A 13,353-nucleotide genomic window follows, 5' to 3' on the forward strand; every position below is an offset into this window, starting at 1 on the left:
GAGTCTTCCTCCAATCCTGATATCCTGTTCTTCTTCATAGACTCCAGCTTCTTGGATTATTTGCTCAACATACAGTTTGAATAGGTACGGTGAAAAAATACAACCTCGATGCACACCTTTCCTGACTTTAAACCAATCAGCATCCCCTTGTTCTGTCTGAACAACTGCCTCTTGGTCTATGTAAAGGTTCCTCATGAGCACTATTAATTGTTCTGGAATTCCCATTCTTCACAATGTTACCCAGAATTTGTTATGATCCACACAGTCAAATGCCTTCGCATAGTCAATAAAACACAGGTAAACATCCTTCTGGTATTCTCTGCTTTCAGCCAGGATCCATCTGATATCAGCAATGATATCCCTGGCTCCACGTCCTCTTCTGAAACTGGCCTGAATTTCTGGCAGTTCCCTGTGGATATACTGCTACAGCTGTTTTTTAATGATCTTCAGCAAAATTTTGCTTGTGTGTGATATTAACGATATTGTTCTATAATTTCCACATTCCAGTTGGATCAGCTTTCTCGGGAATAGCCATAAATATGGATCTCTTCCAGTCAGTTGGCCAGGAAGCTGTCTTCCATATTTCTTCGCATAGGCAAGTGAGCAACTCCAGCGCTGCATCTGTTTGCTGAAAAATCTTAATTGATATTCCATCAATTCCTGGAGCCTTGTTTTTTGCCAGTGCCTTCAGAGCAGCTTGGAATTTTTCCTTCAATACCATTGGTTCCAAATCATATGCTACCTCTTGAAATGGTTGAACATGGACTAATTCATTTTAGTATAATGACTCTGTGCATTCCTTCCATCTTCTTTTGATGCTTCCTGCGTCGTTTATTATTTTCCGCATAGAATCCTTCACTGTTGCAACTTGAGGCTTGAATTTTTTCTTCAGTTCTTTCAGCTTGAGAAACACCGAGGGTGTTCTTCCCTTTTGGTTTTCCAGCCTCAGCTTTTTGCACATGTCATTATAATATTTTACTTTGTCTTATCGAGACATCCTTTGAAATCTTCCGTTCAGTTCTTTTACTTCATCAATTCTTCCCTTTGCTTTAGCTGCTCATCATTTGAGAGCAAGTTTCAGAGTCTCCTCTGACATCCATCTTGGTCTTTTCTTTCTTTCCTGTCTTTTCAATGACCTCTTGTTTTCTTCATGTATGATGTTCTTGATGTCATTCCACAACTCATCTGGTCTTTGGTTACTAGTGTTCAATGCGTCAAATCTATTCTTGAGATGGTTTCTAAATTCAGGTGGGATATACTGAAGGTAATATTTTGGCTTTCATGGACTTGCTTTGATTTTCTTCAGTTTCAGCTTGAACTTGCATGTGAGCAATTGATGGTCTGTTCCACAGTCGGCCCCTGGCATATGGAGCTTTTCCATCATCTCTGTCCACAGATGTAGTCAATGTGTCTGTCAGTTTGTTGTACTGTGGGGGCTTTCGTGTTGCTGTGATGCTGGAAGCTATACCACCAGTATTCGGATACTAGCAGGGTCACCTATGGAGGACAGATTTCAGCTGAGCTTCCAGACAAAGACAGACTAGGAAGAAGGACCCGGCAGTCTACTTCTGAAAAGCATTAGCCAGCGAAAACCTTATGAATAGCAGCAGAACATTGTCTGATAGTGCTGGAAGATGAGCCCTCCAGGTTGGAAGGCACTCAAAAGATGACTAGGGAAGAGCTGCCTCCTCAAAGTAGAGTCCACCTTAATGACGTGGATGGAGTAAAGCTTTCGGGACCTTCATTTGCTGATGTGGCATGACTGAAAATGAGAAGAAACAGCTGCAAACATCCATTAATAATCGGAACCTGGAATTTACAGAGTATGAATCTAGGAAAATTGGAAATCATCAAAAATGAAATGGAATGCATAAACATCGACATCCTAGGCACTAGTGAGCTGAAATGGATTGGTATTGGCCATTTTGAATTGGACAATCATATCGTCTACTATGCTGGGAATGACAATTTGAAGAGGAATGGTGTTGCATTCATCGTGAAAAAGGACATTTCAAGATCTATCCTGAAGTACAACACTGTCAGTGATAGGGTAATATCCATATGCCTACAAGGAAGACCAGTTAATGCGACTATTATTAAAATATACACACCAACCATTAGGGCCAAAGATGAAGAAATAGAAGATTTTTATCAGCTGCTGCAGTCTGAAATTGATCAAACATGCAGTCAAGATGCATTGATAATTACTGGCGATTGGAATGCAAAAGTTGGAAACAAAGAAGGATCAGTAGTTGGAAAATATGGCCTTGGTGATAGAAATAATGCCGGAGATGGGATGATAGAATTTTGCGAGACCAACGGCTTCTTCTTTGCAAATACCTTCTTTCACCAACATAAACGGCGACTATACACATGGACCTCTCCAGATGGAACGCACAGACTGAATCTAAGTGTCCTATATTCATCAGGGCCTGTTCCTAAAAATCTTACGGTCTTCTCTCTATTCAGGCATGCTACGGGTCGGTGTCTACAATTGCACTTTAAAATTGGTCCCAAACAAGCACCACACCAAGATTAGTAGTGTTCAAAACCTGGGAATTGTTAAATCCTGTATTTAACTTCTCTGGGCCTTATACTGAAACCATGACCATAGTCAGAAAAATCTCACACATCTTGGCACTCACCAGACTTGATGTTTATTTCTTGAAGTGATCCGGGAGACACTGGAGTTCATTCATCTGCATTTCTCAGAATACCCTCTCACCGCCCCACAGCATCAAAATCATTGTAAAGTCCTGCTGAGTTGCCTTCAAACTCTATGAAATGTCCTTCCTCTCTTTTTTAGTTCTGGCCCTTCATATCTGTTCTTCACTGCTTTCCACGCAGCTCCCAGGCTTGGCTCTCTGAATCTATTCTGAGCATAGGTTGAAATTCAAAATGTCATTTCCCTTTTTAAAATCCCTCAGATGCAAACCTTATTTTCTAATATATGCACCTAAAGTTATACTTTTCTCACCAAGAACTGTTTTTAGCAGCTATCCACAACATTTGATACCTTCTACTTTCATTATTTTTCCTTTCAAACTATTTTTTCCAATTTCTCTTGTAAATTCTCTTTTGACTCATGAGGTATTTAGAAGTGTGATGTTAATTTTCCAACATTTGGAGATTTTCCTGTTTTCTAGCTTAATTCTGTGTTGGTTAGAAGCACTTTATTATTTCAGTCCTTTAACATGTAGTGAGATTTAAATTGGCCATTAAGGCCCAGTTTTTGTGAATTTTTCATGTGCACTTAAAAAGAATGTATATTTTGCAGTTGTTGGGTATTGTACCTTATAAATGTCAAGGAGATTAATTTGTTGGTGGAAAAATGTCAAGGAGATTAATTTGTTAGGTTAGGAGAATAGTTCAAATCTTCTATTCCATATTGAATTTTTTTGTATCAGCTTGTTCTATCACTTGCTAAGAGAAATATGTTAGAATATGTGTGGATTTTTCTATTTTTAGTTGTTTATTTTTTACTTTTCATTTTGAAATGATTACAAATTTACAGAAAGTTGCAAAGATAATACAGAGGAGTCCTTTGTATCTTTTGCCCAATTTCCACCAAATTGTTACATCTTATAACTCCAAGTACAATATTTAAACCAAGAGTTAACCATTAATACAATGCAATGGGTGTGCACAGTTCTGTGTCATTTTATCACATGTGTGGATTCATGTAATGACCCCCATAGTCAATATGCAGAACTATTTCATCACCACAAAGATCTCTCTCTTTTGTAGTCACACACACTCATACCCTCCACCATTTCTAACCTTTGGCAACCAGTAAGCTCTTTTCTATCTCTATAATTTTATCATTTAGTGAATGTTTTATAAATGGAATCATACAGTATGTGACCTTTGATGATGTTGTTTTTTTTTCTACACAGCCTAATGCCCTTGAGACTACCCAAATTGTTGTGCATATCAATACTTTTTGGCTTTTTATTGCCAACTTGTATTCCATGGTGTGTATGAACCATACTTTTCTCAACCATTCACCTGTTGCTATTACAAACAAAGTTGCTATGAACAGTTGTGTACAGGTTTTTGTGTGAACATGTTTTCATGTCTGTTCTATTTTGAGGCTATGTTGTTGGATAATATACATTTAGAATTAGTTCTCTTTTATAAAATGTCACTTTTCCATGATTATGAAATACTTCTTTATCATTATGTAATATCTATGGTAAAACTACTTCCCTTAAGGTCTACATTTTTTTTTCTTTTCAATTTTTATTGTGCTTTGGGTGAAAGTTTACAAATCAAGTCAGTCTGTCACACAAAAACTTATATATACCTTGCTACATACTCCCAATTGCTTTCCCCCTAATGAGACAGCCTGGTCCCTCTCTCCACTATCTCTTTTTGTGTCCATTTCGCCAGCTTCTAACCCCCCTACTCTTTTATCTCCCCTCCAGGGAGGAGATGCCAACATAGTCTCAAGTGTCCACCTGATCCAAGAAGCTCACTCCTCACCAGCTTCCCTCTGCATCCCATTGTCCAGTCCAATCCCTGTCTGAAGAGTTGGCTTTGGGAATGGTTCCTGTCTTGGGCCAACAGAAGGTCCGGGGGGCTATGATCTCCAGGGTTCCTGTAGTCTCGGTCAGACCATTAACTCTGGTCTTTTTACGAGAATTTGGGGTCTGCATCCCACTGCTCTCCTGCTCCCTCAGGGGTTCTCTGCTGTGTTCCCTGTCAGGGGAGTCATTGGCTGTAGCTGGGCACCATCTAGGTCTTCTGGTCTCAGGCAGATGTAGTCTCTGGTTTATGCAGCCCTTTCTGTCTCTTGGGGTTGTAATTACCTTACGTCCTTGGTGTTCTTCATCCTCCTTTGATCCAGGTGGGTTGAGACCAATTGATGCTACTTAGATGGCCGCTTGGTAGTGTTTAAGGCCCCATACACCTCTGACCAAGGTGGGATGCAGAATATTTTCTTAATAGATTTTATCATGCCAATTGACTTAGATGTCCCCTGAAACCATGGTCCCCAAGCCCCCACTCCTGCTAGGCTGGCCTTCGAAGCATTCAGTTCATTTAGGAAACTTCTTTGCTTTTGGTTTAGTCCAGTTGTGCTGACCTCGCCTGTACTGTGTGTTATCTTTCCCGTTACCTAAAGTAGTTCTTATCTGCTATCTAATTAGTGAATACCCCTCTCCCACGCTCCCTTCCTCCCCCCTCTCGTAACCATCAAAGAATATTTTCTTCTCTGTTTAAACTATTTCTTGAGTTCTTATAATAGTGGTCTTATACAATATTTGTCCTTTTGCAACTGACTAATTTTACTCAGCATAATGCCTTGCAGATTCCTCCATGTTATGAAATGTTTCACAGATTCATCGCTGTTCTTTATCAATGCGTAGTATTCCATTGTATGAATATACCATAGTTTATCCATTTATCCGTTGATGGGCACCTTGGTTGTTTCCATCTTTTTGCTATTGTAAACCGTGCTGCAGTGAACATGGGTGTGCATATATCTGTTCGTGTAAAGGCTCTTATTTCTCTAGGATATATTCTGAGGATTGGGATTGCTGGATCATATGGTAGTTCTTTTTCTAGCTTTTTAAGTAAGTGCCAAATCGATTTCCAAAGTGGTTGTACCATTTTACATTCCCACCAGCAGTGTATAAGTGTTCCAATCTCTCCACAGCCTCTCCAACATTTATTGTTTTGTGTTTTTGGATTAATGCCAGCCTTGTTGGAGTGAGATGAAATCCCATTGTAGTTTTGATTTGCATTTCTCTAATGGCTAATGATCATGAGCATTTCCTCATGTATCTGTTAGCTACCTGAATGTCTTCTTTAGTGAAGTGTCTATTCATATCTTTTGCCCATTTTTTAATTGGGTTCTTTGTCTTTTTGTAGTTGAGTTTTTGCAGTATCATATAGATATTAGAGATCAGGTGCTGATCGTAAATGTCATAGCTAAAAACTTTTTCCCAATCTGTAGGTAGTTTTTTTTACTCTTTTGGTGAAGTCTTTGGATGAGCATAGGTGTTTGATTTTTAGGAGCTCCCAGTTATCCAGTTTTTCTTCTGAATTGTTAGTAATGTTTTCTATACTGTTTATGCCATGTATTAGGGCTCCTAACATTGTCCCTATTTTTTCTTCCATGATCTTTATCATTTTAGATTTTATATTTAGGTCTTTGATCCATTTTGATCTCGTTTTTGTGCATGGAGTGAACTATGGGTCTTGTTTCATTTTTTTGCAGATGGATATCCGGTTATGCCAGCACCACTTGTTAAAAAGACTGTCTTTTCCCCATTTAACTGTTTTGAGGCCTTTGTCAAATATCAACTGCTCATATGTGAATGGATTTTATGTCTGGATTCTCAATTCTGTTCCACTGGTCTATGTATCTGTTGTTGTACCAGTACCAGGCTATTTTGGCTACAGCGGCGGTATAATAGGTTCTAAAATCAGGTAGAGTAAGGTCTCCCACTTGGTTCTTCTTTTTCAGTAATGCTTTACCTATCTGGGGCCTCTTCCCCTTCCATATGAAGTTGTGGTTTGTTTCTCCATCTCATTAAAGAATGTCGTAAGAGTTTGGATGGGAATTACATTAAATGTATAGGTCCCTTTTGGTAGCACAGACATTTTTATGTTAAGTCTTCCTATTCATGAGCAAGGTATTTTTTTCCCACTTCTGTAGGTCTCTTTTGGTTTCTTGCAGAAGTATATCGTAGTTTTCTTTGTATAAGTCTTTCACATCTCTGGTAAGATTTATTCCTAAGTTTTTTTTTTTATATAAGGTCTACATTTTTAATGTTAAAACAGCCTTACCAACTTTTTTGTTTATCCTTTGTGTGGTATATCTTCCTCTATCATTTAACTTTTACATGTGTCTTCTCACTTTTTTTTTTTTTTCCCATTTTTGTCTCTTATTAAGTTTGTATAATTTCTATTGGTCTGTCTACAAGTTCACTGCTCTTTGCTTTTGCTATATCTGGTCTGACTTAAAGCCCACTCAATAAATTATGAATTTCAGTATTTTGATTTTTAGTTCTATTGATTTTTTCTTTTGATATTTTCCATGTTTTTATACATTTTGTTCATTTTTTCTTCTATTTTCTGTGTCATGTTAATTATAGTTACTAAAGTTCTAATTAGCTAATTTCAAGAGATGGTCATCTTCAGGTCTACTTCTATTGTCTGTGCTTTTGTATTTTGGGTCATATTTTCATACTTTTTTGTATATTATAATTTTCACTTGTTTGTCAGGTATTGTGAATAAAACTCAAATATCTAAAAGATAAAATTTATATTACTTTCTCCCTGAGATAATAGACTCTTTCTTTTGTCAGGACTCTAGTGAAGGAATATGTAGGCACACTTCCGGAGGTGATGGAAATATTCTATATCTTGACCTTGGTCTATTACACGCACATAAACACACCCATTAAGTGTATATTAATCGTGTGGTAGGTTGAATGATGCCCCTGAAAAGATATGTCTACTTCCTAACCCTCAGAACCTGTGAATGTGACCTTATTTGGAAAAAAAGAAGTGTCTGCAAATGGAATTAAGCATCTTGAAACGAGATCATTCTGGATTATCTGGGTGAATCACAAATTCAGTGACAAATATACTTATGATAGAAGAGGAGAAGACACATACATAAGAGGAAGCTACATGAAGATGGAGGCAGAGATTGGAGCAGCCACCACAAGCTAGATGAAGCAATGAAGGAGTCTGCCCTAGAGCCTCCAGAGGGAGTGCAACCATGCCAACACCTAGATTTCAGACTTCAGGAATCCAGAATGTGAGAGAATAAATTTCTAATGTTTTAAGCCACCTGGTTTATGATAATTTGTTATGGGGAGCCCTTAGGAATCTTATAAAAATTGTGCAGTTAAGATTTGTGCATTGCACTTCAAGTAAATTACATCTTAATTTGAAAAAACCTAGAAGATGTCTACATTAAGGTTAATCATTCATTGAGTGAGAAATGAACCTCCCTCATTACATTCACATTAAAATATCGCTTTCTTTCTGTGGATGCTTTTCTCCTGCCTTGCCCATCTGGTTCATTTATTCCCATTTGGTCTCATTTCTTTCTGCTCTTTGCTGTAATCTAGAACTCCTTGATGCTCTCCTCAAACCTCTCCCCTGCATTCTGACTCCACTGATGTTGTCCTCACTAGTGTTCTTCTCTCTACACCCAACTCTCATTGTTTTATCTAGTAATTAATTACTTATCTGTGTATATTCCTCTAATAATTAGGACTGGAGGTGATGTTCCTTCTCAGTTGCCCTGTTATGATCTGTCTTGGATATTTGTTTCTGTTGTCTCACTTACCAATTTAATGATAATTAACCACTTATATGCAATTTTTAATAATAATGATCAAGTTAAATGCTACTTTTAACTTTCTAGCCCCTCGATTCCTTCATATAACTTGAATCTCCCTTCTGTACCTACCATGGGTTGGCACATAGCAGGCTTTTCAGTAATTTATTTAAAATGAACAAAAATATATGTATGTAATAGAAAGGCAACTTGTGTTGCCGATCTGATCTCAGAAAAACACAGGAATAATCTAGATTATGCTAATTGAGAAATATCACCTTATTTGGATATCAACAGTAGTCCATCAGCAGGATGTCAGGACTTATATTTGTCAGAGCTGTCTCTCTCCTTTTGGCAACTTTTTCAAGACTGATGAGTAGGTTCAAGCACCATGTCTTTGCTAAACACCTTCTTAGGGGTTTGCCTATTATGGGAAAGGCAGGAAATTTCTAACTAGGAGGGTGTGTTTGGGTTACGCTGATGAGGGGGCAGTGACGTAAATAATGAAATGTATTGAAAATGTCAATAGTCAAATACATCTCCAAAATCATCCATATTCAGTAAAACAGATTAATGATTATTAGATATGAAATATATATAATCCAGAGCTACAAACATGAGTGACAGAATCAAAATATCTGGTTAGAAGTTTCCAACCTGGATGAATGCAGGCATATTTTCCACATTCCAACAGACAGCCTCTTGTGCCTGTTTCCGTAGTGTAGTGGTCATCACGTTCGCCTAACACGCGAAAGGTCCCCAGTTGGAAACAGTAAGTTGGTCTTTTAACTCAGTATTTTGCATCTGAGATTCTCTACCTGAAAGCCATTGTATCTGTGTATTGGGTCAAATGCACCAGCTACCCCTGAGCAGTGCTGAGGACCGTGTCCTTCCAACTGTCCTAGGCTCAGAAAGTTGCTAGCTCCCTTTCCGCTGAAGATCCACTGGCTCTGAGCAGCCCAGTGATGTGACCTGAGGACAGGAAGGATTTAGGTTTATATTTTTTACCTGATATTATTTATTTATTTTTTGAATAGGTAACAATTTCAATCTAGAGACTACTCTCCCCGTTTACTGTGTGTTCATAGAGTTTTCTGAAATTCTTTCATTTTTAAAATAGCTAACACATTCCCTTGACAGCCACAGTATGTAAAGAAATGCAGTGAACATCACCTTCCTAGGTTTGTTTCTCATCTGCCTGGTCCGCAGAACCCCAGCAGGTTACCATTATCATGAGTATTTTGATGATCTTTGCAGAGATTTTTTTAAAGGTGCACATACAACCTAATTAATACAAATGTTTTCTTTCCCACTGTACCCCACCAGCCCCCTCTGTGCCTTGCTTTTTTCCCCATTTAATATATTTGGAAATCTTTCCAATTATGTACATAAAGATCTTTTTGTGTGCAATATCATATTGTTACATTTTCTTGATGTGTCCTAACTCACTGGACTGCTAATATTAATGTGATAAAAAACAAAAACAAAAACAAAAATATTAATGTGATACATAGGTCTTATCTAATCTTTCAATTACAAATAATGGTGCAGTGAATGATTTGAATATACATACTTTCTTATGTGTGCAAGTACCCTTCGTATGCACACTTATGGAATTGCCCATCAAGGGAAATATGCATTTGAAATATTGGTAGATAATGCCCAACTGTTCTCCTCAGGGTCTGAACAGTTTCTTAGTGGGGAGCACACTTGAACAGGATCCTGGCTACACTCAATACACAATACAACTCTTACACACTCCCTGCTACAACTCTGAAGGAAAACCAGGCTATTCATGAGGAATATAGAAGAATGAGCAGTTAAGAATTCTTGTGATGCTGGAATGTTGAGTTTCCACAGAAGATCGATGCTTGCACACAGCCCGTTGACAGACTTAATACCTGGAAACTTGAAAGTACACAATAAACAATCAAAAAAAAGCCCTATCTTCCCTGAGAACAAACAAGATTGCTGTATGCCCAAGGCAAAAGCTGTAAGTCTGTCTCCTTGCCAGAATCTCAAAGCCCAGTCTGCCAGACAGTCGGGGACACTTGAAATTGTACTAACAGTAAAGACATGATCAGAAGCTCAGAGTCTCATCCACGTGCTGGGTACTGGGCTTTTTCAGGAGAGAATTACTGAAAAAGCCACTAACTTTCCCAACTTGCAGAAAAACTTAAGATACTATAAATCCAATTTCCCCATGGCACTTTGAAACTCTAAAAAGACAGCCTATCAAAAGATTATGACATTGCAGAAAAAATTTTGCATCATTAATAGAAAAAATATACATGTTAACATCAAAGAACACATTAAACTTGAAAGGCTTCCTCCATTCAAAATATACCCTCACTCCTTCTTCCCTTCTGATTTACTCATTATTTCATGTTTTCCTCAAAGATCACCTTCCACTGGAGCAATTTCTCATGCTTGTGAGTTAGATGTCCTTCTGTTTCATTTTATGATGATAAAAATAGTATATGTATGAATCTGTACCTGGACTAACGGTAAAATCTTAGTGTTGAAAATCTAGGTCTTCAAATTTGCAGCAGTGGCATTAAGCGAATGTTTATTCCTGTATTACCTTTTAATTACCCATGCTGTCAATCATTTCCAACTCCTAGTGACCCTACAGGGCAGAGTAGAACAGCCCCACAGGGTTCCCTAGGCTGTAATCTTTTCCAAAGTCAACTATAGAGCTGCTGGCAGATTAGAGCCACAAAGCACTTAACCAGTGTGAATCCAGGGATCCTTGCCTTTTAATTAGTACCCAGGAATTCTAATTTTGGAATGTTTCTCAGTCAAATTTCAGCTCAGCTCCATCTTAAGTGGCTTCACTGAGGTTAGTCACTAGAAATTTGAGGTGCAGAGAGCTGGAGAAAGCAGAAAGTACGCAGCAGTGGCTACAGATTTCATACTATGCAGCAGTAACAACTAAGGAGGCAGATGTGTACGAAACAAGAAGGGTAGATTTTTCAGTGTCGAGTGAAAACTAACAAAACACAGTATATGATCAACAGCACAATGTGAGTTAAAAGTTATACAAGTCCCCCACCTCCCCCGCTCCAAAAAAAAAAAAAAAAAACTTTAGTGATAGCTGCCGAATGACTGAGCTCTGGGGAAAACTAGAGAATTACCACAGGCCACCTCAGGGCATCCTGCACTGCAATCTCTCTGGGCCAAGTAGTTCTTGGCAAAAAGTGCAGGTTGTCTTCTTGGGACCCTGCTTTCTAAAGGGCCAATATTTGTAATCAGTAGGTGAGTTCCGAGGTGCATTAGATAGAGAAATGGCATAAGGCAGTACAGAGTAAGATCTTGAAATTAAATTCCTTAGAGCCTGCCTGAGGTTTCCAGGCCAGGAATTTGTGAGGGATTTGGGCGATTGGGGAAAAGCCTTGCTTGGTCTTAAAAAAAAAAAAATTTTTTTTTAGGTCTTGAGTCGTGTTTAATCTTGGTGGTTTTTTGGGGAAAATAAACAGGCTACAGATACGAAAATGTTCAAAAGGAAGAGAGAAATTTAACTTTACTGAAAGGGTACATCGAGCAAACATCCATTTGATTCTGCAGAGGTATCTGCCAGATCCGTCGTAGTTTCCATAGTGCAGTGGTCAGCACGTTCGCCTTACACGCGAAAGGTCCCTGGTTCAAACCCAGGTGGAAACAGATCTTTTTCATACGCTACGTTATGCATTCTTTAACGCTAGACAGTCATCGTTAATGCGTAAAATGGTCGCATAGTAAATTTCTACAAATACTGTTATAAGTGTGAAATGCCCGATAATGAGACAGTAAGACAGTAGTTCTACCATTTCTTCCTGACTCAAGTCATTCTTTTCTCAAACAACTGCTCCTCTCCAGGTCCTAGTAAATGTTACCTGGCCTGGGCTCTTCCATGATGGTTACATGTCTCCTCTTTTATGCCCTATTCTCCTGTTGTCTTGGAGAGTCCTTGTGGCTCTCCCCATAAGTTCGATGTGGGAAGAAACCAGGTGTATTCGGTACTGCAATATTGCGCGCTGGATACATTTTGGGTGATTGATTTGAATGGAACCTGTTGAAAGTTAGCAGGTGTGGATGTAAAAGTTGACCGCAGGAGGTGTTTCCCTCAGCTTCCAAACCCAAGACCTTTCCGTGTGAGATGAGGATGATAATCACTACACTAGGGAAACTTCACCCAATCTAAGAGTCCTGTATTGACAAGAGCCCATTCCTAAAAATCTTACAGTCTTCCCTCTATTCAGGTATGCTAAGTCAGTGTCTACAACTGCGTTTTAAAGTTCGTCCAATACAAGCACCATGCCGAGATTAGCAGCGTCCAACACCCAGTAATTGTTCAGAACTGTCATTTCTCTTAACATTATGCTAAAGCCATGACCACCATCAGAAAAATCTCACACATCTTGGGCTGACCAGACTAAAAGTTTGTTTCTTGACGTCATCAAGCAGACACTGGAGTTCATCGGCCTGCATCTCACAGAATTCCCTTCACCTTCTCACAGTATCAAAAATGTAAAGTCCTCTTGAGTTTACCTTCAAAGTCTTCCAAACATCCTTCCCCTCTTTTCTTTCCGGTACCTAATTCTGGCCCTTGATAATCTGTTCTTCACTACTTTCCACAAGGCTCCCAGGCTTGGCTCTTTAAATCTATTCTGAGCAGAGCTTGAAATTCAAAATGTCATTTCCCTTTTTAAAATCCCCCAAACGCAAACCTTTATTTAACAATATATGCACCTAAAATTATAATTTTCTCCAGAAGAACTTTTTAGCAGCTGTCCACATACTTTGATACCCTCTACTTTCATTATTTTTCCTTTCAAGCCATTTTTTCTAATTTCCCTAGTAATTCCATGGACTCATGAGTTATTTAGAAGTGTGATGTTAATTTCCCAATATTTGGAGGAATTCCTTTTTTTTTTTAGCTTAATTCTCTGCTGGCTAGAAAACACTTTTTTTTACTTCAGTCCTTTAATATTCAGTGAGATTTTAACTGGCCATTAAGGCCCAATTTTTGTGAATTTTCTATGTGCACTTAAAATGAATCTGTAATCTGC

The 13,353-nt window shown here is 38.4% G+C and overlaps 1 non-coding gene across 1 annotated transcript; it reads left to right on the forward strand.

Annotated features, from left to right (window-relative positions):
* The first annotated feature begins 11,892 nt into the window (after positions 1 to 11,892).
* Positions 11,893 to 11,965, forward strand: TRNAV-UAC (transfer RNA valine (anticodon UAC)). The gene has a single exon. It is a non-coding gene; the product is annotated as a tRNA-Val (tRNA).
* Positions 11,966 to 13,353: the final 1,388 nt, after the last annotated feature.

The sequence above is a fragment of the Loxodonta africana genome, chromosome 1 (assembly GCF_030014295.1).
Source record: "Loxodonta africana isolate mLoxAfr1 chromosome 1, mLoxAfr1.hap2, whole genome shotgun sequence".
In the NCBI taxonomy this organism is placed as follows: domain Eukaryota; kingdom Metazoa; phylum Chordata; class Mammalia; order Proboscidea; family Elephantidae; genus Loxodonta; species Loxodonta africana.